Source organism: Lissotriton helveticus, chromosome 4_2 (genome assembly GCF_964261635.1).
Source record: "Lissotriton helveticus chromosome 4_2, aLisHel1.1, whole genome shotgun sequence".
Classification (NCBI taxonomy): Eukaryota; Metazoa; Chordata; class Amphibia; order Caudata; family Salamandridae; genus Lissotriton; species Lissotriton helveticus.
In genome coordinates, this window is record NC_136064.1 from 56,877,777 (window position 1) to 56,900,017 (window position 22,241).

The 22,241-nt window shown below is 50.8% G+C and overlaps 1 long non-coding RNA gene and 4 pseudogenes across 2 annotated transcripts in view; all 5 read left to right on the forward strand.

Annotated features, from left to right (window-relative positions):
- The window catches only part of LOC144752194 (uncharacterized), a 659,734-nt gene that overhangs the window by 291,626 nt on the left and 345,867 nt on the right, over nucleotides 1-22,241 (forward strand). The gene's annotated exons all lie outside the window — the stretch shown is intronic.
- On the forward strand, nucleotides 2,230-4,501 carry LOC144752151 (uncharacterized; annotated as a pseudogene).
- Nucleotides 4,831-9,606, forward strand: LOC144752152 (uncharacterized; annotated as a pseudogene).
- Nucleotides 9,962-11,281, forward strand: LOC144752153 (uncharacterized; annotated as a pseudogene).
- LOC144752154 (uncharacterized) lies at nucleotides 14,590-22,102 on the forward strand (annotated as a pseudogene).

Consider the following 22,241-nt stretch of genomic DNA (forward strand, 5'->3'; position numbering starts at 1 on the left):
GACACAAGTGTGGAGATTCCACTATTGATGCGGAGATCCCACCAGGAGTGTAGAGATTCCGCCATTAGTGCAGAGATTCCACCATGAGTGCAGAAATTCCACCAGGAGTGTGGAGATTCCGCCACAAGTATGGAGATTCTATCACGTGTGCGGTGATTCCGCTACAAGTGTATAGATTCCACTATGAGTGCAGAGATTCCACCACGAGTGTAGAGACTCCACCATGAGTGCGGAGATTCTGCCATAAGTGCAGATATTCCGCTAGAAGTGCAGAGATTCCACCACAAGTGTGGAGATTCCACCACAAGTGTAGAGATTCCACCATGCGTGCGGGGATTTGCACCGCGAGTGTGGCGATTCACCCATGATTGTAGAGATTCTGCCACAAGTGCAGAGATTACGCCATGAGTTCAGAGATTCTGCCACAAGTGCAGAGATAACACCATGAGTGTGGAGATTCCACCACGAGTGCAGAGATTCTGCCACGAGTGCAGAGATTCCGCCATGAGTGCAGAGATTTTGCCACAAGTGAGGAGATTCCACCATGAGTGCAGAGATACCACCACGAGTGTGGAGATTCTGCCACAAGTGTGGAGATTCCACTACGCATGCAGAGATTCTGCCACAAGTGTAGAGATTCCGCCATAAGTGCAGAAATTTCGCCATCAGTCCAGAGATTGAACCACAAGCGTGGCGATTCCACCATGAGTGCAGAGATTCTGCCACAAGTGCAGAGATTCCGCCATGAGTTCAGAAATTCTGCTACAAGTGCAGAGATTCCACCACGAGTGCGGAGATTCCAACACGAGTGCAGAGATTCTGCCACGAGTGCAGAGATTATGCCATTTGTGCAGAGATTCCGCCACAATTGCAGAGATTCCACCAAGAGTGTAGAGATTCTACCACGAGTGCAGAGATTCTGCCACGAGTGCAGAGATTCTGCCATGAGTGCAGAGATTCCGCCACAAGTGCAGAGATTCCACCATGAGTGTGGAGATTCCACCACGAGTGCAGAGATTCTGCCACGAGTGTAGAGATTCCACCATAAGTGCAGAGATTCCACCATCAGTGCAGAGATTCCACCATAAGTGTGAAGATTCCGCCACAAGTGTGGAGATTTCACCACGGGAATGTGGGAGATTCCACCACAAGTGTGGTGATTCTACCACGTGTGCAGGGATTCCACCACAAGAGTAGCGATTCCACCATGAGTGCAGAGATTCTGCCACAAGTGCAGAGATTCCACCATGAGTTCAGAAATTCTGCCACAAGTGCAGAGATTCCACCAAGAGTGTGGAGATACCACCACGAGTGCAGAGATTCTGCCACGAGTGCAGAGATTCTGCCATGAGTGCAGAGATTCCGCTACAAGTGCAGAGATTCCACCACGAGTGTGGAGATTCCACCACGAGTGCGAAGAGTCCACCATGAGTGGAGAGATTCCAACACTAGTGCGGAGATTCTGCCAGGCGTATGGAGATTCTGCCACAAGTGTGGAGATTCCACCATGCATGCAGAGATTCTGCCACGAGTGTAGAGATTCCGCCATAAGTGCAGAGATTCCGCCATCAGTGCAGAGCTTCCACCACGAGTATGGAGATTCCGCCACAAATGTGGAGATTTCACCACGGGAGGGTGGGAGATTCCACCACAAGTGTGGTGATTCCACCATGAGTGCAGAGATTCCACCATGAGTGTTGGGATTGCGCCACGTGTGGAGATTCCGACACAAGTGTGGAGATTCCACTATTGATGCGGAGATTCCACCAGGAGTGCAGAGATTCTGCCATTAGTGCAGAGATTCCACCATGAGTGCAGAAATTCCACCAGGAGTGTGGAGATTCCGCCACAAGTATGGAAATTCTATCACGTGTGCGGTGATTCCGCCACAAGGGTATAGATTCCACTATGAGTGCAGAGATTCTACCACGAGTGTGGAGACTCCACCATGAGTGCGGAGATTCTGCCATAAGTGCAGGTATTCCGCCTGAAGTGCAGAGATTCCACCACAAGTGTGGAGATTCAACCACAAGTGTAGAGATTCCACCATGCGTGCGGGGATTTGCACCGCAAGTGTGGCGATTCACCCATGATTGCAGAGATTCTGCCACAAGTGCAGAGATTACGCCATGAGTTCAGAGACTCTGTCACAAGTGCAGAGATAACACCATAAGTGTGGAGATTCCACCACGAGTGCAGAGATTCTGCCACGAGTGCAGAGATTCCGCCATGAGTGCAGAGATTTTGCCACAAGTGAGGAGATTCCACCATGAGTGCAGAGATACCACCATGAGTGTGGAGATTCTGCCACAAGTGTGGAGATTCCACCACGCATGCAGAGATTCTGCCACGAGTGTAGAGATTCCGCCATAAGTGCAGAGATTTTGCCATCAGTCCAGAGATTCAACCACGAGTGTGGAGATTCCGCCACAAGTGTAGAGATACCACCACGTATGCGGGGATTCCACCACAAGTGTGGCGATTCCACCATGAGTGCAGAGATTCTGCCACAAGTGCAGAGATTCCGCCATGAGTTCAGAAATTCTGCCACAAGTGCAGAGATTCCACCACGAGTGCGGAGATTCCACCACGAGTGCAGAGATTCCGCCACGAGTGCAGAGATTATGCCATTTGTGCAGAGATTCTGCCACAATTGCAGAGATTCCACCAAGAGTATAGAGATTCTACCACGAGTGCAGAGACTCTGCCACGAGTGCAGAGATTCTGCCATGAGTGCAGAGATTCCGCCACAAGTGCAGAGATTCCACCATGAGTGTGGAGATTCTGCCACGAGTGTAGAGATTCCACCATAAGTGCAGAGATTCCACCATCAGTGCAGAGATTCCACCATAAGTGTGAAGATTCCGCCACAAGTGTGGAGATTTCACCACGGGAATGTGGGAGATTCCACCACAAGTGTGGTGATTCCGCCATGAGTGTAGAGATTCCACCATGAGTGTTGGGATTCCGCCACGTGTGGAGATTCCGACACAAGTGTGGAGATTCCATCACTCATGCGGAGATTCCACCACTCATGCGGAGATTCCACCAGGAGTGTAGAGATTCAGCCATGAGTGCAGAGATTCCGCCATGAGTGCAGGGATTCCACCAGAGTGCAGCGATTCCACCACGAGTGCAGAGATTCCACCACGAGTGTGGAGATTCCACCACAAGTGCAGAGATTCTGCTACAAGTGCAGAAATTCCACCATGAGTGCAGAGATTCTGCCACAAGTGCAGAGATTCCACCATGAGTGTGGAGATTCCATCACTAATGCAGAGATTCCACCATGAGTGCAGAGATTCCACCACGAGTGCGTAGATTCTGCCACGAGTGTAGAGATTCTGCCATAAGTGCAGAGATTCCGCAATGAGTGCAGCGATTCCACTATGAGTGTGGCGATTCCGCCACAGGTGTGGAGATTCCACCATGCATTGGAGATTCCCCCACAAGTGCAGAGATTCCACCATGAGTGCAGAGATTCCACCACGAGTGTGGAGATTCCACCATGAGTGCAGAGATTCCACCACAAGTATGGAGATTCCACCAAGAGTGTGGAGATTTCACCAGGAGTGCAGAGATTCCACCATGAGTGTGAAGATTCGGCCATGAGTGCAGAGAATCCACCACGAGTGTGGAGATTCCCCCACGAGTGTCGAGATTCCACCATGAGTATGGAGATTCCGCCATGAGTGCAGAGATTCCGCCATGAGTGCCGGGATTCTGCCAAGAGTGCAGAGATTTACCCAGGAGTGCAGAGATTCTACCACGAGTGTGGAGATTCCACCATGAGTGCAGAGATTCCACCACAAGTGTGGAGTTTTCACCATGAGTGCAGAGATTCCACCATGAGTGTAAAGATTTGGCCACGAGTGCAGAGAATCCACCATGAGTGTGGAGATTCCCCCACGAGTGTCGAGATTCCACCATGAGTGTGGAGATTCCGCCATGAGTGCAGAGATTCCGCTACAAGTGCAGAGATTCCACCACGAGTGTGGAGATTCCACCACGAGTGCAGAGTGTCCACCATGAGTGCAGAGATTCCAACACTAGTGCGGAGATTCTGCCAGGCGTGTGGAGATTCTGCTACAAGTGTGGAGATTCCACCATGCATGCAGAGATTCTGCCACGAGTGTAGAGATTCCGCCATAAGTGCAGAGATTCCGCCATCAGTGCAGAGCTTCCACCACGAGTATGGAGATTCCGCCACAAATGTGGAGATTTCACCACGGGAGGGTGGGAGATTCCACCACAAGTGTGGTGATTCCACCATGAGTGCAGAGATTCCACCATGAGTGTTGGGATTGCGCCACGTGTGGAGATTCCGACACAAGTGTGGAGATTCCACTATTGATGCGGAGATCCCACCAGGAGTGTAGAGATTCCGCCATTAGTGCAGAGATTCCACCATGAGTGCAGAAATTCCACCAGGAGTGTGGTGATTCCGCCACAAGTATGGAGATTCTATCACGTGTGCGGTGATTCCGCTACAAGTTTATAGATTCCACTATGAGTGCAGAGATTCCACCACGAGTGTGGAGACTCCACCATGAGTGCGGAGATTCTGCCATAAGTGCAGATATTCCGCTAGAAGTGCAGAGATTCCACCACAAGTGTGGAGATTCCACCACAAGTGTAGAGATTCCACCATGCGTGCGGGGATTTGCACCGCAATTGTGGTGATTCACCCATGATTGTAGAGATTCTGCCACAAGTGCAGAGATTACGCCATGAGTTCAGAGATTCTGCCACAAGTGCAGAGATAACACCATGAGTGTGGAGATTCCACCACGAGTGCAGAGATTCTGCCACGAGTGCAGAGATTCCGCCATGAGTGCAGAGATTTTGCCACAAGTGAGGAGATTCCACCATGAGTGCAGAGATACCACCACGAGTATGGAGATTCTGCCACAAGTGTGGAGATTCCACTACGCATGCAGAGATTCTGCCACGAGTGTAGAGATTCCGCCATAAGTGCAGAGATTTCGCCATCAGTCCAGAGATTGAACCACGAGTGTGGAGATTCCACCACAAGTGTAGAGATTCCACCACGTGTGCGGGGATTCCACCACAAGTGTGGCGATTCCACCATGAGTGCAGAGATTCTGCCACAAGTGCAGAGATTCCGCCATGAGTTCAGAAATTCTGCTACAAGTGCAGAGATTCCACCACGAGTGCGGAGATTCCAACACGAGTGCAGAGATTCTGCCACGAGTGCAGAGATTATGCCATTTGTGCAGAGATTCCGCCACAATTGCAGAGATTCCACCAAGAGTGTAGAGATTCTACCACGAGTGCAGAGATTCTACCACGAGTGCAGAGATTCTGCCACGAGTGCAGAGATTCTGCCATGAGTGCAGAGATTCCGCCACAAGTGCAGAGATTCCACCATGAGTGTGGAGATTCCACCACGAGTGCAGAGATTCTGCCACGAGTGTAGAGATTCCACCATAAGTGCAGAGATTCCACCATCAGTGCAGAGATTCCACCATAAGTGTGAAGATTCCGCCACAAGTGTGGAGATTTCACCACGGGAATGTGGGAGATTCCACCACAAGTGTGGTGATTCTACCATGTGTGCAGGGATTCCACCACAAGTGTAGCGATTCCACCATGAGTGCAGAGATTCTGCCACAAGTGCAGAGCTTCCACCATGAGTTCAGAAATTCTGCCACAAGTGCAGAGATTCCACCAAGAGTGTGGAGATACCACCACGAGTGCAGAGATTCTGCCACGAGTGCAGAGATTCTGCCATGAGTGCAGAGATTCCGCTACAAGTGCAGAGATTCCACCACGAGTGTGGAGATTCCACCACGAGTGCGGAGAGTCCACCATGAGTGCAGAGATTCCAACACTAGTGTGGAGATTCTGCCAGGCGTCTGGAGATTCTGCCACAAGTGTGGAGATTCCACCATGCATGCAGAGATTCTGCCACGAGTGTAGAGATTCCGCCATAAGCGCAGAGATTCCGCCATCAGTGCAGAGCTTCCACCACGAGTATGGAGATTCCGCCACAAATGTGGAGATTTCACCACGGGAGGGTGGGAGATTCCACCACAAGTGTGGTGATTCCACCATGAGTGCAGAGATTCCACCTTGAGTGTTGGGATTGCGCCACGTGTGGAGATTCCGACACAAGTGTGGAGATTCCACTATTGATGCGGAGATTCCACCAGGAGTGTAGAGATTCCGCCATTAGTGCAGAGATTCCACCATGAGTGCAGAAATTCCACCAGGAGTGTGGAGATTCCGCCACAAGTATGGAGATTCTATCACGTGTGCGGTGATTCCGCCACAAGGGTATAGATTCCACTATGAGTGCAGAGATTCCACCACGAGTGTGGAGATTCAACCACAAGTGTAGAGATTCCACCATGCGTGCGGGGATTTGCACCGCAAGTGTGGCGATTCACCCATGATTGTAGAGATTCTGCCACAAGTGCAGAGATTACGCCATGAGTTCAGAGATTCTGCCACAAGTACAGAGATAACACCATAAGTGTGGAGATTCCACCACGAGTGCAGAGATTCTGCCACGAGTGCAGAGATTCCGCCATGAGTGCAGAGATTTTGCCACAAGTGAGGAGATTCCACCATGAGTGCAGAGATACCACCACGAGTGTGGAGATTCTGCCACAAGTGTGGAGATTCCACCACGCATGCAGAGATTCTGCCACGAGTGTAGAGATTCCGCCATAAGTGCAGAGATTTTGCCATCAGTCCAGAGATTCAACCACGAGTGTGGAGATTCCGCCACAAGTGTAGAGATTCCACCACGTGTGCGGGGATTCCACCACAAGTGTGGCGATTCCACCATGAGTGCAGAGATTCTGCCACAAGTGCAGAGATTCCGCCATGAGTTCAGAAATTCTGCCACAAGTGCAGAGATTCCACCACGAGTGCGGAGATTCCACCACGAGTGCAGAGATTCCGCCACGAGTGCAGAGATTATGCCATTTGTGCAGAGATTCCGCCACAATTGCAGAGATTCCACCAAGAGTGTAGAGATTCTACCACGAGTGCAGAGATTCTGCCACAAGTGCAGAGATTCTGCCATGAGTGCAGAGATTCCGCCACAAGTGCAGAGATTCCACCATGAGTGTGGAGATTCTGCCACGAGTATAGAGATTCCACCATAAGTGCAGAGATTCCACCATCAGTGCAGAGATTCCACCATAAGTGTGAAGATTCCGCCACAAGTGTGGAGATTTCACCACGGGAATGTGGGAGATTCCACCACAAGTGTGGTGATTCCGCCATGAGTGTAGAGATTCCACCATGAGTGTTGGGATTCCGCCACGTGTGGAGATTCCGACACAAGTGTGGAGATTCCATCACTCATGCGGAGATTCCACCACTCATGCGGAGATTCCACCAGGAGTGTAGAGATTCCGCCATGAGTGCAGAGATTCCGCCATGAGTGCAGGGATTCCACCAGAGTGCAGCGATTCCACCACGAGTGCAGAGATTCCACCACGAGTGTGGAGATTCCACCACAAGTGCAGAGATTCTGCTACAAGTGCAGAAATTCCACCATGAGTGCAGAGATTCTGCCACAAGTGGAGAGATTCCACCATGAGTGTGGAGATTCCATCACTAATGCAGAGATTCCACCATGAGTGCAGAGATTCCACCACGAGTGCGTAGATTCTGCCACGAGTGTAGAGATTCTGCCATAAGTGCAGAGATTCCGCAATGAGTGCAGCGATTCCACTATGAGTGTGGCGATTCCGCCACAGGTGTGGAGATTCCACCATGCATTGAAGATTCCCCCACAAGTGCAGAGATTCCACCATGAGTGCAGAGATTCCACCACGAGTGTGGAGATTCCACCATGAGTGCAGAGATTCCACCACAAGTATGGAGATTCCACCAAGAGTGTGGAGATTTCACCAGGAGTGCAGAGATTCCACCATGAGTGTGAAGATTCGGCCATGAGTGCAGAGAATCCACCACGAGTGTGGAGATTCCCCCACGAGTGTCGAGATTCCACCATGAGTATGGAGATTCCGCCATGAGTGCAGAGATTCCGCCATGAGTGCCGGGATTCTGCCAAGAGTGCAGAGATTTACCCAGGAGTGCAGAGATTCTACCACGAGTGTGGAGATTCCACCATCAGTGCAGAGATTCCACCACAAGTGTGGAGTTTTCACCATGAGTGCAGAGATTCCACCATGAGTGTGAAGATTCGGCCACGAGTGCAGAGAATCCACCACGAGTGTGGAGATTCCCCCACGAGTGTCGAGATTCCACCATGAGTGTGGAGATTCCGCCATGAGTGCAGAGATTCCGCTACAAGTGCAGAGATTCCACCACGAGTGTGGAGATTCCACCACGAGTGCGGAGAGTCCACCATGAGTGCAGAGATTCCAACACTAGTGCGGAGATTCTGCCAGGCGTGTGGAGATTCTGCCACAATTGTGGAGATTCCACCATGCATGCAGAGATTCTGCCACGAGTGTAGAGATTCCGCCATAAGTGCAGAGATTCCGCCATCAGTGCAGAGCTTCCACCACGAGTATGGAGATTCCGCCACAAATGTGGAGATTTCACCACGGGAGGGTGGGAGATTCCACCACAAGTGGGGTGATTCCACCATGAGTGCAGAGATTCCACCATGAGTGTTGGGATTGCGCCACGTGTGGAGATTCCGACACAAGTGTGGAGATTCCACTATTGATGCGGAGATCCCACCAGGAGTGTAGAGATTCCGCCATTAGTGCAGAGATTCCACCATGAGTGCAGAAATTCCACCAGGAGTGTGGAGATTCCGCCACAAGTATGGAGATTCTATCATGTGTGCGGTGATTCCGCTACAAGTGTATAGATTCCACTATGAGTGCAGAGATTCCACCACGAGTGTGGAGACTCCACCATGAGTGCGGAGATTCTGCCATAAGTGCAGATATTCCGCTAGAAGTGCAGAGATTCCACCACAAGTGTGGAGATTCCACCACAAGTGTAGAGATTCAACCATGCGTGCGGGGATTTGCACCGCGAGTGTGGCGATTCACCCATGATTGTAGAGATTCTGCCACAAGTGCAGAGATTACGCCATGAGTTCAGAGATTCTGCCACAAGTGCAGAGATAACACCATGAGTGTAGAGATTCCACCACGAGTGCAGAGATTCTGCCACGAGTGCAGAGATTCCGCCATGAGTGCAGAGATTTTGCCACAAGTGAGGAGATTCCACCATGAGTGCGGAGATACCACCACGAGTGTGGAGATTCTGCCACAAGTGTGGAGATTCCACTACGCATGCAGAGATTCTGCCACGAGTGTAGAGATTCCGCCATAAGTGCAGAGATTTCGCCATCAGTCCAGAGATTGAACCACGAGTGTGGAGATTCCGCCACAAGTGTAGAGATTCCACCACGTGTGCGGGGATTCCACCACAAGTGTGGCGATTCCACCATGAGTGCAGAGATTCTGCCACAAGTGCAGAGATTCCGCCATGAGTTCAGAAATTCTGCTACAAGTGCAGAGATTCCACCACTAGTGCGGAGATTCCAACACGAGTGCAGAGATTCTGCCACGAGTGCAGAGATTATGCCATTTGTGCAGAGATTCCGCCACAATTGCAGAGATTCCACCAAGAGTGTAGAGATTCTACCACGAGTGCAGAGATTCTGCCACGAGTGCAGAGATTCTGCCATGAGTGCAGAGATTCCGCCACAAGTGCAGAGATTCCACCATGAGTGTGGAGATTCCACCACGAGTGCAGAGATTCTGCCACGAGTGTAGAGATTCCACCATAAGTGCAGAGATTCCACCATCAGTGCAGAGATTCCACCATAAGTGTGAAGGTTCCGCCACAAGTGTGGAGATTTCACCACGGGAATGTGGGAGATTCCACCACAAGTGTGGTGATTCCACCATGAGTGCAGAGATTCCACCATGAGTGTTGGGATTCCGCCACGTGTGGAGATTCCGACACAAGTGTGGAGATTCCATCACTCATGCGGAGAGTCCACCACTCATGCGGAGATTCCACCAGGAGTGTAGAGATTCCGCCATTAGTGCAGAGATTCCACCATGAGTGCAGAAATTCCACGACAAGTGTGGAGATTCCGCCACAAGTTTGGAGATTCTATCACGTGTGCGGAGATTCCGCCACAAGTGTATAGATTCCACCATGAGTGCAGAGATTCCACCATGAGTGTGGAGACTCCACCATGAGTGCAGAGATTCTGCCATAAGTGCAGAGATTCCGCCATGAGTGCAGAGATTCCACCACAAGTGTGGAGATTCCACCACAAGTGTAGAGATTCCACCGTGCGTGCGGGGATTCCACCGCGAGTGTGGCGATTCACCCATGAGTGCAGAGATTCTGCCACAAGTGCAGAGATTACACCTTGAGTTCAGAGATTCTGCCACAAGTGCAGAGATAACACCACGAGTGTGGAGATTCCACTACTAGTGCAGAGATTCTGCCACGAGTGCAGAGATTCCGCCATAAGTGCAGAGATTCCGCCATAAGTGAGGAGATTCCACCATGAGTGCCAAGATTCCACCACGAGTGTTGAGATTCCACCATGAGTGCGGAGATTCTGCCTTACGTGCAGAGATTCCACCATGAGTGCAGAGCTTCCACCACAAGTGTGGAGATTTCACCACAAGTGTAGAGATTCGACCATGCGTGCTGGGATTCCACCACAAGTGTGGCGATTCCACCATGAGTGCAGAGATTCTGCCACAAATGCAGAGATAACACCACAAGTGTGGAGATTCCACCACTAGTGGAGAGATTCTGCCACGAGTGCAGAAATTCCGCCATAAGTGCAGAGATTCCGCCAGAAGTGAGGAGATTCCACCATGAGTGCCAAGATTCCACCACTAGTGTTTTGATACCACCATGAGTGCGGAGATTCTGCCTTACGTGCAGAGATTTCACCATGAGTGCAGAGCTTCCACCACAAGAGTGGAGATTTCACTACAAGTGTAGCGATTCGACCATGCGTGCTGGGATTCCACCACGAGTGTGGCGATTCCACCATGAGTGCAGAAATTCTACCACAAGTGCAGAGATTCTGCCATGAGTTCAGAGATTCTGCCACAAGTGCAGAGATTCAACCACGAGTGTGGAGATTCCACCACGAGTGCAGATATTCTGCCACGAGTGCAGAGATTCCGCCAATAGTGCAGAGATTCCGCCAGAAGTGCAGAGATTCCACCACGAGTGTGGAGATTCCACCACAAGTGCGGAGATTCCACCATGAGTGCAGAGATTCCACCACAAGTGCGGAGATTCTGCCACAAGTGTAGAGATTCTGCTATAAGTTTAGAGATTCCGCCATGAGTGCAGAGATTCCACCACGAGTGTGAAGATTCCACCACAAGTGTGGAGATTCTGCCACAAGTGTGGAGATTCCACCACGCATGCAGAGATTCTGCCACGAGTGTAGAGATTCCGCCATAAGTGCAGAGATTTCACCATCAGTCGAGAGATTCCACCACGAGTGTGGTGATTCCACCACAAGTGTGGAGATTTCACCACGGGAGGGGGGAGATTCTGCCACAAGTGTGGTGATTCCGCCATGAGTGCAGATTCCACCATGAGTGTAGAGATTCCACCATGTGTGGAGATTCCGACACAAGTGTGGAGATTCCACCACTCATGCGGAGATTCCACCAGGAGTGTAGAGATTCTCCCATAAGTGCAGAGATTCGCCATGAGTTCAGAGATTCCACCACGAGTGTGGAGATTCTGCCACAAGAATGGAGATTCCACCACACGTGCGGAGATTCCACCACGAGTGTGGAGATTCCACCATGAGTGCAGACATTCCACCATGATTGTGGAGATTCCACCATGAGTGCGGAGATTCTGCCATAAGTGCAGAGATTCCACAATGAGTGCAGAGATTCCACCACAAGTGTGGAGATTCCACCACAAGTGTAGAGATTCCACCATGCGTGCGGGAATTCCATCACGAGTGTGAGGATTCACCCATTAGTGCAGAGATTCTGCCACAAGTACATAGAGATTACGCCCTGAGTTCAGAGATTCTGCAAAGAGTGCAGAGATAAAACCAGGAGTGTGGAGATTCCACCACGAGTGCAGAGATTCTGCCACGAGTGCAGAGATTCCGCCATGAGTGCAGAGATTCCGTCACAAGTGAGGAGATTCCACCATGAGTGCAGAGATTCCACCATGAGTGTGGAGATTCCACCATGAGTGCGGAGATTCTGCCATAAGTGCAGAGATTCCACCATGAGTGCAGAGCTTCCACCACAAGTGTGGAGATTCCACTACAAATTTAGAGATTACACCACGCGTGCTGGGATTCCACCACGAGTGTGGCGATTCCACCATGAGTGCAGAGATTCTGCCACAAGTGCAGAGATTCCGCCATGAGTTCAGAGATTCTGCCACAAGTGCAGAGCTTCAACCACGAGTGTGGAGATTCCACCATGAGTGCAGAGATTCTGCCACGAGTGCAGAGATTCCGCCATGAGTGTGGAGATTCCACCATGAGTGCGGAGATTCTGCCACGAGTGCGGAGATTCCGCCATGAGTGCAGAGATTCCGCCAGAAGTGCAGAGATTCCAACACGAGTGTGGAGATTCCACCACAAGTGCGGAGATTCCACCATGAGTGCAGAGATTCCACCACGAGTGTGAAGATTCCACCACAAGTGTGGAGATTCTGCCACAAGTGTGGAGATTCCACCACGCATGCAGAGATTCTGCCAGGAGTCTAAAGATTCCGCCATAAGTGCAGAGATTTTGCCATCAGTCCAGAGATTCCACCACGAGTGTGGAGATTCCACCACAAGTGTGGAGATTCCACCACAGGAGGGGGGAGATTCTGCCACAAGTGTGGTGATTCCGCCATGAGCGCAGATTCCACCATGAGTGTGGAGATTCCACCATGTGTGGAGATTCCGACACAAGTGTGGAGATTCCACCACTCATGCGGAGATTCCACCAGGAGTGTAGAGATTCTCCCATAAGTGCAGAGATTCGTCATGAGTTCAGAGTTTCCACCACGAGTGTGGAGATTCTGCCACAAGAATGGAGATTCCACCACGTGTGCGGAGATTCCACCATGAGTGCAGACATTCCACCATGAGTGTGGAGATTCCACCATGAATGTGGAGATTCTGCCATAAGTGCAGAGATTTTGCCATCAGTCCAGAGATTCCACCACGAGTGTGGAGATTCCACCACAAGTGTGGCGATTCCACCACAGGAGGGGGGAGATTCCACCACAAGTGTGGTAATTCCGCCATGAGAGCAGATTCCACCATAATTTGAAGATTCCACCATGTGTGGAGATTCCGACACAAGTGTGGAGATTCCACCACTCATGCGGAGATTCCACCAGGAGTGTAGAGATTCTCCCATAAGTGCAGAGATTCGTCATGAGTTCAGAGATTCCACCACGAGTGTGGAGATTATGCCACAAGAATGGAGATTCCACCACGTGTGCGGAGATTCCACCATGAGTGCAGACATTCCACCATGAGTGTGGAGATTCCACCATGAATGTGGAGATTCTGCCATAAGTGCAGAGATTCCGCCATGAGTGCAGAGATTCCACCACAAGTGAGGAGATTCCACCACAAGTGTGGAGATTCCACCACAAGTCTAGAGATTCCACCATGCGTGCGGAAATTCCATCGCGTGTGTTACGATTCACCCATGAGTGCAGAGATTCTGCCACAAGTGCAGAGATTACGCCCTGAGTTCAGAGATTCTGCCACAAGTGCCGAGATAAAACCACGAGTGTGGAGATTCCACCACGAGTGCAGAGATTCTGCCACGAGTGCAGAGATTCTGCCATGAGTGCAGAGATTCCGTCACAAGTGCAGAGATTCCGTCACAAGTGAGGAGATTCCACCATGAGTGCAGAGATTCCACCATGAGTGTGGAGATTCCACCATGAGTGCGGAGATTCTGCCATAAGTGCAGAGATTCCACCATGAGTGCAGAGCTTCCACCACAAGTGTGGAGATTCCACCACAAATTTAGAGATTACACCACGCGTGCTGGGATTCCACCACGAGTGTGGCGATTCCACCATGAGTGCAGAGATTCTGCCACAAGTGCAGAGATTCCGCCATGAGTTCAGAGATTCTGCCACAAGTGCAGAGCTTCAACCACGAGTGTGGAGATTCCACCATGAGTGCAGAGATTCTGCCACGAGTGCAGAGATTCCGCCATGAGTGTGGAGATTCCACCATGAGTGCGGAGATTCTGCCACGAGTGCGGAGATTCCGCCATGAGTGCAGAGATTCCGCCAGAAGTGCAGAGATTCCAACACGAGTGTGGAGATTCCACCACAAGTGCGGAGATTCCACCATGAGTGCAGAGATTCCACCACGAGTGTGAAGATTCCACCACAAGTGTGGAGATTCTGCCACAAGTGTGGAGATTCCACCATGCATGCAGAGATTCTGCCAGGAGTCTAAAGATTCCGCCATAAGTGCAGAGATTTTGCCATCAGTCCAGAGATTCCACCACGAGTGTGGAGATTCCACCACAAGTGTGGAGATTCCACCACAGGAGGGGGGAGATTCTGCCACAAGTGTGGTGATTCCGCCATGAGCGCAGATTCCACCATGAGTGTGGAGATTCCACCATGTGTGGAGATTCCGACACAAGTGTGGAGATTCCACCACTCATGCGGAGATTCCACCAGGAGTGTAGAGATTCTCCCATAAGTGCAGAGATTCGTCATGAGTTCAGAGATTCCACCACGAGTGTGGAGATTCTGCCACAAGAATGGAGATTCCACCACGTGTGCGGAGATTCCACCATGAGTGCAGACATTCCACCATGAGTGTGGAGATTCCACCATGAATGTGGAGATTCTGCCATAAGTGCAGAGATTTTGCCATCAGTCCAGAGATTCCACCACGAGTGTGGAGATTCCACCACAAGTGTGGCGATTCCACCACAGGAGGGGGGAGATTCCACCACAAGTGTGGTAATTCCGCCATGAGAGCAGATTCCACCATGAGTGTGGAGATTCCACCATGTGTGGAGATTCCGACACAAGTGTGGAGATTCCACCACTCATGCGGAGATTCCACCAGGAGTGTAGAGATTCTCCCATAAGTGCAGAGATTCGTCATGAGTTCAGAGATTCCACCACGAGTGTGGAGATTATGCCACAAGAATGGAGATTCCACCACGTGTGCGGAGATTCCACCATGAGTGCAGACATTCCACCATGAGTGTGGAGATTCCACCATGAATGTGGAGATTCTGCCATAAGTGCAGAGATTCCGCCATGAGTGCAGAGATTCCACCACAAGTGAGGAGATTCCACCACAAGTGTGGAGATTCCACCACAAGTCTAGAGATTCCACCATGCGTGCGGAAATTCCATCGCGTGTGTTACGATTCACCCATGAGTGCAGAGATTCTGCCACAAGTGCAGAGATTACGCTCTGAGTTCAGAGATTCTGCCACAAGTGCCGAGATAAAACCACGAGTGTGGAGATTCCACCACGAGTGCAGAGATTCTGCCACGAGTGCAGAGATTCTGCCATGAGTGCAGAGATTCCGTCACAAGTGAGGAGATTCCACCATGAGTGCAGAGCTTCCTCCACAAGTGTGGAGATTCCACCACAAATGTAGAGATTCCACCGTGCGTGCGGGGATTCCACCGCGAGTGTGGCGATTCACCCATGAGTGCAGAGATTCTGCCACAAGTGCAGAGATTACACCTTGAGTTCAGAGATTCTGCCACAAGTGCAGAGATAACACCACGAGTGTGGAGATTCCACTACTAGTGCAGAGATTCTGCCACGAGTGCAGAGATTCCGCCATAAGTGCAGAGATTCCGCCAGAAGTGAGGAGATTCCACCATGAGTGCCAAGATTCCACCACGAGTGTTGAGATTCCACCATGAGTGCGGAGATTCTGCCTTACGTGCAGAGATTCCACCATGAGTGCAGAGCTTCCACCACAAGTGTGGAGATTTCACCACAAGTGTAGAGATTCGACCATGCGTGCTGGGATTCCACCACGAGTGTGGCGATTCCACCATGAGTGCAGAGATTCTGCCACAAATGCAGAGATAACACCACAAGTGTGGAGATTCCACCACTAGTGGAGAGATTCTGCCACGAGTGCAGAAATTCCGCCATAAGTGCAGAGATTCCGCCAGAAGTGAGGAGATTCCACCATGAGTGCCAAGATTCCACCACTAGTGTTTTGATACCACCATGAGTGCGGAGATTCTTCCTTACGTGCAGAGATTTCACCATGAGTGCAGAGCTTCCACCACAAGAGTGGAGATTTCACCACAAGTGTAGCGATTCGACCATGCGTGCTGGGATTCCACCACGAGTGTGGCGATTCCACCATGAGTGCAGAAATTCTACCACAAGTGCAGAGATTCTGCCATGAGTTCAGAGATTCTGCCACAAGTGCAGAGATTCAACCACGAGTGTGGAGATTCCACCACGAGTGCAGATATTCTGCCACGAGTGCAGAGATTCCGCCAATAGTGCAGAGATTCCGCCAGAAGTGCAGAGATTCCACCACGAGTGTGGAGATTCCACCACAAGTGCGGAGATTCCACCATGAGTGCAGAGATTCCACCACAAGTGCGGAGATTCTGCCACAAGTGTAGAGATTCTGCTATAAGTGTAGAGATTCCGCCATGAGTGCAGAGATTCCACCACGAGTGTGAAAATTCCACCACAAGTGTGGAGATTCTGCCACAAGTGTGGAGATTCCACCACGCATGCAGAGATTCTGCCATGAGTGTAGAGATTCCGCCATAAGTGCAGAGATTTCACCATCAGTCGAGAGATTCCACCACGAGTGTGGTGATTCCACCACAAGTGTGGAGATTTCACCACGGGAGGGGGGAGATTCTGCCACAAGTGTGGTGATTCCGCCATGAGCGCAGATTCCACCATGAGTGTAGAGATTCCACCATGTGTGGAGATTCCGACACAAGTGTGGAGATTCCACCACTCATGCGGAGATTCCACCAGGAGTGTAGAGATTCTCCCATAAGTGCAGAGATTCGCCATGAGTTCAGAGATTCCACCACGAGTGTGGAGATTCTGCCACAAGAATGGAGATTCCACCACACGTGCGGAGATTCCACCACGAGTGTGGAGATTCCACCATGAGTGCAGACATTCCACCATGATTGTGGAGATTCCACCATGAGTGCGGAGATTCTGCCATAAGTGCAGAGATTCCACAATGAGTGCAGAGATTCCACCACAAGTGTGGAGATTCCACCACAAGTGTAGAGATTCCACCATGCGTGCGGGAATTCCATCACGAGTGCGAGGATTCACCCATTAGTGCAGAGATTCTGCCACAAGTACATAGAGATTACGCCCTGAGTTCAGAGATTCTGCAAAGAGTGCAGAGATAAAACCAGGAGTGTGGAGATTCCACCACGAGTGCAGAGATTCTGCCACGAGTGCAGAGATTCCGCCATGAGTGCAGAGATTCCGTCACAAGTGAGGAGATTCCACCATGAGTGCAGAGATTCCACCATGAGTGTGGAGATTCCACCATGAGTGCGGAGATTCTGCCATAAGTGCAGAGATTCCACCATGAGTGCAGAGCTTCCACCACGAGTGTGGCGATTCCACCATGAGTGCAGAGATTCTGCCACAAGTGCAGAGATTCCGCAATGAGTTCAGAGATTCTGCCACAAGTGCAGAGCTTCAACCACGAGTGTGGAGATTCCACCATGAGTGCAGAGATTCTGCCACGAGTGCAGAGATTCCGCCATGAGTGTGGAGATTCCACCATGAGTGCGGAGATTCTGCCACGAGTGCGGAGATTCCGCCATGAGTGCAGAGATTCCGCCAGAAGTGCAGAGATTCCAACACGAGTGTGGAGATTCCACCACAAGTGCGGAGATTCCACCATGAGTGCAGAGATTCCACCACGAGTGTGAAGATTCCACCACAAGTGTGGAGATTCTGCCACAAGTGTGGAGATTCCACCACGCATGCAGAGATTCTGCCAGGAGTCTAAAGATTCCGCCATAAGTGCAGAGATTTTGCCATCAGTCCAGAGATTCCACCACGAGTGTGGAGATTCCACCACAAGTGTGGAGATTCCACCACAGGAGGGGGGAGATTCTGCCACAAGTGTGGTGATTCCGCCATGAGCGCAGATTCCACCATGAGTGTGGAGATTCCACCATGTGTGGAGATTCCGACACAAGTGTGGAGATTCCACCACTCATGCGGAGATTCCACCAGGAGTGTAGAGATTCTCCCATAAGTGCAGAGATTCGTCATGAGTTCAGAGATTCCACCACGAGTGTGGAGATTCTGCCACAAGAATGGAGATTCCACCACGTGTGCGGAGATTCCACCATGAGTGCAGACATTCCACCATGAGTGTGGAGATTCCACCATGAATGTGGAGATTCTGCCATAAGTGCAGAGATTTTGCCATCAGTCCAGAGATTCCACCACGAGTGTGGAGATTCCACCACAAGTGTGGCGATTCCACCACAGGAGGGGGGAGATTCCACCACAAGTGTGGTAATTCCGCCATGAGAGCAGATTCCACCATGAGTGTGGAGATTCCACCATGTGTGGAGATTCCGACACAAGTGTGGAGATTCCACCACTCATGCGGAGATTCCACCAGGAGTGTAGAGATTCTCCCATAAGTGCAGAGATTCGTCATGAGTTCAGAGATTCCACCACGAGTGTGGAGATTATGCCACAAGAATGGAGATTCCACCACGTGTGCGGAGATTCCACCATGAGTGCAGACATTCCACCATGAGTGTGGAGATTCCACCATGAATGTGGAGATTCTGCCATAAGTGCAGAGATTCCGCCATGAGTGCAGAGATTCCACCACAAGTGAGGAGATTCCACCACAAGTGTGGAGATTCCACCACAAGTCTAGAGATTCCACCATGCGTGCGGAAATTCCATCGCGTGTGTTACGATTCACCCATGAGTGCAGAGATTCTGCCACAAGTGCAGAGATTACGCCCTGAGTTCAGAGATTCTGCCACAAGTGCCGAGATAAAACCACGAGTGTGGAGATTCCACCACGAGTGCAGAGATTCTGCCACGAGTGCAGAGATTCTGCCATGAGTGCAGAGATTCCGTCACAAGTGCAGAGATTCCGTCACAAGTGAGGAGATTCCACCATGAGTGCAGAGATTCCACCATGAGTGTGGAGATTCCACCATGAGTGCGGAGATTCTGCCATAAGTGCAGAGATTCCACCATGAGTGCAGAGCTTCCACCACAAGTGTGGAGATTCCACCACAAATTTAGAGATTACACCACGCGTGCTGGGATTCCACCACGAGTGTGGCGATTCCACCATGAGTGCAGAGATTCTGCCACAAGTGCAGAGATTCCGCCATGAGTTCAGAGATTCTGCCACAAGTGCAGAGCTTCAACCACGTGTGTGGAGATTCCACCATGAGTGCAGAGATTCTGCCACGAGTGCGGAGATTCCGCCATGAGTGCAGAGATTCCGCCAGAAGTGCAGAGATTCCAACACGAGTGTGGAGATTCCACCACAAGTGCGGAGATTCCACCACGAGTGCAGAGATTCCACCACGAGTGTGAAGATTCCACCACAAGTGTGGAGATTCTGCCACAAGTGTGGAGATTCCACCACGCATGCAGAGATTCTGCCAGGAGTCTAAAGATTCCGCCATAAGTGCAGAGATTTTGCCATCAGTCCAGAGATTCCACCACGAGTGTGGAGATTCCACCACAAGTGTGGAGATTCCACCACAGGAGGGGGGAGATTCTGCCACAAGTGTGGTGATTCCGCCATGAGCGCAGATTCCACCATGAGTGTGGAGATTCCACCATGTGTGGAGATTCCGACACAAGTGTGGAGATTCCACCACTCATGCGGAGATTCCACCAGGAGTGTAGAGATTCTCCCATAAGTGCAGAGATTCGTCATGAGTTCAGAGATTCCACCACGAGTGTGGAGATTCTGCCACAAGAATGGAGATTCCACCACGTGTGCGGAGATTCCACCATGAGTGCAGACATTCCACCATGAGTGTGGAGATTCCACCATGAATGTGGAGATTCTGCCATAAGTGCAGAGATTTTGCCATCAGTCCAGAGATTCCACCACGAGTGTGGAGATTCCACCACAAGTGTGGCGATTCCACCACAGGAGGGGGGAGATTCCACCACAAGTGTGGTAATTCCGCCATGAGAGCAGATTCCACCATGAGTGTGGAGATTCCACCATGTGTGGAGATTCCGACACAAGTGTGGAGATTCCACCACTCATGCGGAGATTCCACCAGGAGTGTAGAGATTCTCCCATAAGTGCAGAGATTCGTCATGAGTTCAGAGATTCCACCATGAGTGTGGAGATTATGCCACAAGAATGGAGATTCCACCACGTGTGCGGAGATTCCACCATGAGTGCAGACATTCCACCATGAGTGTGGAGATTCCACCATGAATGTGGAGATTCTGCCATAAGTGCAGAGATTCCGCCATGAGTGCAGAGATTCCACCACAAGTGAGGAGATTCCACCACAAGTGTGGAGATTCCACCACAAGTCTAGAGATTCCACCATGCGTGCGGAAATTCCATCGCGTGTGTTACGATTCACCCATGAGTGCAGAGATTCTGCCACAAGTGCAGAGATTACGCCCTGAGTTCAGAGATTCTGCCACAAGTGCCGAGATAAAACCACGAGTGTGGAGATTCCACCACGAGTGCAGAGATTCTGCCACGAGTGCAGAGATTCTGCCATGAGTGCAGAGATTCCGTCACAAGTGAGGAGATTCCACCATGAGTGCAGAGCTTCCTCCACAAGTGTGGAGATTCCACCACAAATGTAGAGATTACACCACTCGTGCTGGGATTCCACCACAAGTGTGCCGATTCCACCATGAGTGCAGAGATTCTGCCACAAGTGCAGAGATTCCGTCATGAGTTCAGGGATTCTGCCACAAGTGCAGAGATTCAACCACGAGTGTGGAGATTCCACCACGAGTGCAGAGATTCTGCCACAAGTGCAGAGATTCCGCCATGAGTGCAGAGATTCCGCCAGAAGTGCAGAGATTCCACCACGGGTGTGGAGATTCCACCATGATTGCAGAGATTCCACCACAAGTGCGGAGATTGTGCCACAAGTGTAGAGATTCTGCCATAAGTGTAGAGATTCCACCATGAGTGCAGAGATTCCCCCACGAGTGTGAAGATTCCACCACAAGTGTTTAGATTCTGCCACAAGTGTGGAGATCCCACCACGCATGCAGAGATTCTGCCAGGAGTGTAGAGATTCCACCATAAGTGCAGAGATTTCACCATCATTCCAGAGATTCCACCACAAGTGTGGAGATTCTGCCACAAGTATGGAGATTCCACCACGCATGCGGAGATTACACCACAAGTGTGGAGATTCCACCATGAGTGCGGACATTCCACCATGAGTTTTGAGATTCCACCATGAGTGCAGAGATTCTGCCATAAGTGCAGAGATTCCGCCATGAGTGCAGAGATTCCACCAAAAGTGTGGAGATTCCACCACAAGTGTGGAGATTCTGCTACAAGTATGGAGATTCCACCACGCGTGCGGAGATTCCGCCACAAGTGTGGAGATTCCACCATGAGTGTGAACATTCCACCATGAGTTTGGAGATTCCACCATGAGTGCGGAGATTCTGCCATAAGTGCAGAGATTCCGCCATGAGTGCAGAGATTCCACCACAAGTGTGGAGATTCCACCACGAGTGCGGAGATTCCACCATGAGTGCAGAGATTCCAACACTAGTGCGGAGATTCTGCCACGCGTGTGGAGATTCTGCCACAAGTGTGGAGATTCCACCATGCATGCAGAGATTGTGCCACAAGTATAGAGATTACGCCATGAGTGCAGAGATTCAGCCACAAGTGCAGAGATTCCACCACGAGTGTGGAGATCCCACCATGATTGTAGAGATTCCACCACGAGTGCTGGTATTCTGCCACAAGTGTTGAGATTCTGCCATAAGTGTAGAGATTCCACCATGAGTGCAGAGATTCCACCACTAGTGTGAAGATTCCACCACAAGTGTGGAGATTCTGCCACTAGTGTGGAGATTCCACCACGCATGCAGAGATTCCGTCACAAGTGTGAAGATTTGGCCATAATTGCATAGATTCCGCTATCAGTGCAGAGATTCCACCACGAGTGTGGAGATTCCGCCACAAGTGTGGTGATTCCGCCATAAGTGCAGAGATTACACCACGAGTGTGGAGATTCCGCCACGTGTGGAGATTCCGACACAAGTGTGGAGA